Source organism: Nerophis ophidion, linkage group LG24, assembly GCF_033978795.1.
Source record: "Nerophis ophidion isolate RoL-2023_Sa linkage group LG24, RoL_Noph_v1.0, whole genome shotgun sequence".
NCBI lineage: Eukaryota > Metazoa > Chordata > Actinopteri > Syngnathiformes > Syngnathidae > Nerophis > Nerophis ophidion.
In genome coordinates this window covers 15,343,103-15,348,102 of record NC_084634.1, presented here as the reverse complement: position 1 = coordinate 15,348,102, position 5,000 = coordinate 15,343,103, and positions in this window count along the sequence as shown.

The following is a 5,000-nucleotide window of genomic DNA, read 5'->3' as shown; positions in this document are numbered from 1 at the left end:
CGCTTACACCAAATCAGACGTCTCTCCCGTGGAGCAAAAAAAGCACTCGGTGGTTACGAGAAGATCTCTCCGAGTTTTGGTGTGCATCCATGCACGTTATTCACATCCGCTCTTAGCTCCTCTAATTAACTGCTGAGATATGACGGCTCTGATCGGTCCGCTAAATCTCGAAAGGCGCTCGCAGGTCAATCGGTCTCCTCGTAGCCACAGTGCCCCCTAGACACCAGGTGTGCCTGGACAGGAAGTGCTTTATTTAGACTGGATAATCAATGAGCATTGGGTCCATCCAGCCCACAACTTGTGTGTGTGTGTGTGTGTGTGTGTGTGTGTGTGTGTGTGTGTGCGTGTGTGTGCGTGTGTGTGCGTGTGTGTGCGTGTGTGTGCGTGTGTGTGTGTGTGTGTGTGTGTGTGTGTGCGTGTGTGAGCCAGGGAGTGGTGCCTGCTCTCCAAGCTTGACAGTTGTGGATCCAGTGGGAATCTAAATAAAGCAGCAGTAGATCTGCTCTCGCCCCCTTCGGGGTAGCTCTCAGTGCTGGAGTGAAGTGCAATGTCACCCAGGCACTTTTGGATTTTACGCGAATCGGTGCCTTAACTTTTCGATATATATAGATTTCCCCCCCCCCAAATATCCTGCATGTCTGCGTTTTTTATTAGCGTCAAAGTTTCAACTTTTTTTTTTTTTTAATGTTACTGCTCTTTTATTCCCCTATTTGTTTAAAAAATGTATAATAACAAAAATATAGTAAAAAAAATCTGTATGTTTTTGTTACCTATTTTTAGACTATACCACAAGTCGTTAAGCAATTAGGCAGCACTTTGGGCACCCTTACAGTGGAGGGGGGTGCCTGGTGGGATATGTTGCAACCGTGAGCAATCATGTCTTAATTGTCCTGGAGGAAGCATGTGGTTAAATCGATTAAGAATTCAATCATGAATGAATTTGGCGCCGTATGTTCCAACACACTTCTGTTCCAATCCCTCAGAAAGGTTCTCGTATTCCAGCTGGTTGCGACAGCAGCTGAGGCCCTTTTCATTTGTTTTGCAGCGTGACTCAAGTATAATTAGAAGTGATCACCGCAGGATCGCAAGGTTAGACCACTGGTGCTCTCGACTAGTCCCATTGTGAGGTGTTACAGGACACTGAAACGGCTTGTTGCTATGGCGCCTGGCACGGCGAGGGCCGTAAAGGGGAGTGGCGAAGGTGCCAGGAGGTCATCATGGCTGCCTCTTGTTTGACCACGGCTCATAAATACAAATAGTTGCAAGAATGGATTATGTTTTCTAAGCAGAGGGAAACCACTCGGCTGTGCAGCCTCCGGGTCTAAGCGAGAAATCTGAGCACGGCTGTCCTGATTGAATGGGCTTGTAACGCTCGCCAAATAGGTGTGCTCTAATGGGAAGGAGCCTGCCGAGGATTACGCTGCTCGCACCTTCGCTGCGAGAACACGCTGTGATTGTAGGGGCTCAGAGGGGAGGGTCTTTAATGGCACTGTCGGTATGATTTGCTACGTTCTTAGTACAAACCCCATTTCAATATAAGTTGGGAAATTGTGTTAGATGTAAATATAAACGGAATACAATGATTTGCAAATCCTTTTCAACCCATACTCAGTTGAATATGCTACAAAGACAACATGTTTGATGTTCAAACCGAGAAACGTTTTTTTTTTTTTGCAAATAATTATTATCTTTAGAATTTGATGCCAGCAACACGTGACAAAGAAGTTGGGAAAGGTGGCAATAAATACCGATAAAGTTGATGAATACTACAACAAACACTTATTTGGAACATCCCACAGGTGTGCAGGCTAATTGGGAACAGGTGCGTGCCATGATTGGGTAGAAAAAAAGCTTCCCAAAAAATGCTCAGTCTTTCCACAACTGCGTGAGCAAATAGTCAAACAGTTTAAGAATGTTTTTTCAAAGTGCAATCGCAAGAAATTTAGGGATTTCAACGTCTACGGTCCATAATATCATCAAAAGGTTCAGAGAATTTGGAGAAATCACTCCACGCAAGCGGCATGGCCGGAAACCAACATTGAAAGACCGTGACCTTCGATCCCTCAGATGGCACTGTATCGAAAACCGACATCAATCTCTGAAGGATATCACCACATGGGCTCAGGAACACTTCAGAAAACCACTGTCACGAAATACAGTTGGTCGCTACATCTGTAAGTGCAAGGTAAAGCTCTACGATGCAAAGCGAAAGCCATTTATCAACAACATCCAGATACGCCGCCGGCTTCTCTGGGCCCGAGATCATCTAAGATGGACTGATGCAAAGTGGAAAAGTGTTCTGTGATTTGACGAGTCCACATTTCAAATTGTTTTTGGAAATATTCGACATATAACCACATACAAAGTTCAAAAGCCAGCATCTGTGTTGGAACGGGGGTGCATTAGTGCCCAAGGCATGGGTAACGTACACATCTGTGAAGGCACCATTAATGCTGAAAGGTACATACAAGTTTGGAACAACATATGCTGCCATCTAAGCGCCGTCTTTTTCATGGACGCCCCTGCTTATTTCAGCAAGACAATGCCAAGCCACAGTCAGCACGTGTTACAACAGCGTGGCTTCGTAAAAAAAGTGTGAGTACTTTCCTGGCCCGCCTGCAGTCCAGACCTGTCTCCCATCGAAAATGTGTGGCGCATTATGAAGCGTAAAATACGACAGCGGAGACCCCGGACTGTTGAACGACTGAAGCTCTACATAAAACAAGAATGGAAAGAATGAATCTTTCAAAGCTTCAACAATTAGTTTCCTCAGTTCCCAAACGTTAATTGAGTGTTGTTAAAAGAAATGGTGATGTAACACAGTGGTGAACATGCCCTTTCCCAACTACTTTGGCACGTGTTGCAGCCATGAAATTCTAAGTTAATTATTTGCAAAAAATAAAAAAAAATAAGTTCATGATTTCGAACGTCAAATATCTTGTCTTTGTAGTGCATTAAATTGAATATGGGTTGAAAAGGATTTGCAAATCATTGTATTCCATTTATATTGACATCTAACACCATTTCCCAACTTATATGGAAACGGGGTTTGTAAATATTTACTGGAGATGTCCGGTAATGACTTTTTTGCCGATATCCGATATTGTCTAATTTTCAATACTGATACCATTAACAGCCGATACTGATATATACAGTCGTAGAATTAACACATTATTGTGCCTAATTTTGTTGTGATGCCCCGCTGGATGCATTAAACAATGTAACTTTACCATGAATTGATAAACGTGCACCCCGACTTAAACAAGATGAACATTTTTTTCGGGTGTTACCATTTAGTGGTCAGTTGTACGGAATATGTACTGAACTGTGCAATCTATTAATAAAAGTTTCAATCAATCAATCAATTAATTGGGCCAACACGCAAAGGCAGTGCCTTTAAGGTTTATTGCTGCTCTGCACTTCTCCCTACGTCAATGTACACAGCCACATTTTAATAGGTCATACATTCGATACCGATAACTTTGAAACCGATATCGATAATTTCCGATATTAAATTTAAAGCATTTATCGGCCAATAGTAAACGGCAGGCCGATATTATCGGATATTTCTAATATTTATTAGGACTGGGCAGTATGGCTGGAAACTGTATCACGATTTAAGTGTTTTGTATTGTTATCCATAATTGTAGCCATAATTATTAATATTTTATGAGACTCAAAAAAACAAACAAGATGAATATTAAAAAGCTATTGAAAATTCCAAGAGAGAAAAAAATATATATACCGTATTTTTCGAAGTATAAGTCGCACCTGCCGAAAATGCATAATAAAGAAGGAAAAAAACATATATGTCGCACTTTTTGGGGAAATTTATTTGATAAAACCCAACACCAAGAATAGACATTTGAAAGGCAATTTAAAATAAATAAAGAATAGTGAACAGGCTGAATAAGTGTACGTTATATGACGCACAAATAACCAACTGAGAAGGTGCCTGGTATGTTAACGTAACATATTATGGTGAGAGTCATTCAAATAACTATAACATATAGAACATGCTATACGTTTACCTAACAATCTGTCACTCCTAATCGCTAAATCCCACGAAATCTTATACGTCTAGTCTCTTACGTGAATGAGCTAAATAATATTTGATATTTTACGGTAATTTCACACATAAGTCGCTCCTGAGTATAAGTCGCACCCCTGGCCAAACTATGAAAAAAGACTGCGACTTATAGTCCGAAAAATACGGTATGTCTATATACAGTTGTGGTCAAAAGTTTACATACACTTGTAAAGAACAATGTCATGGCTGTCTTGAGTTTCCAATAATTTCTACAACTCTTATTTTGTTTGTGATAGAGTGATTGGAGCACATACTTGTTGGTCATAGAAAAACATTCATGAAGTTTGGTTCTTTTATGAATTTATTATGGCTCTACTGAAAATGTGACTAAATCTGCTGGATCAAAAGTATACATACAGCAATGTTAATATTTGTTTGTATGTCCCTTGGCAAGTTTCACTGCAATAAGGCACTTTTAAAGGGGAACATTATCACAATTTCAGAAGGGTTAAAACCAATAAAAGTCAGTTCCCAGTGGCTTATTTTATTTTTCAAATTTTTTTTCGATTGATTGATTGATTGATTGATACTTTTAGTAGTAGATTGCACAGTTCAGTACATATTCCGTACAATTGACCACTAAATGGTAACACCCGAATACGTTTTTCAACTTGTTTAAGTCGGGGTCCACGTTAATCAATTCATGGTACAAATATATACTATCAGCATAATACAGTCATCACACAGGTTAATCATCATAGTATATACATGTGTAGGGAAAAATGGCGTTGATTACCGACGTGACGTCACGTTCTGACGTCGTCACTCAGAGAGGCATAAACAGAAAGGCGTTAAATTCGCCAAAATTTACCCATTTAGAGTTCGGAAATCGGTTAAAAAAATATATGGTCTTTTTTCTGCAACATCAAGGTATATATTGACGCTTACATAGGTCTGGTGATAATGTTCC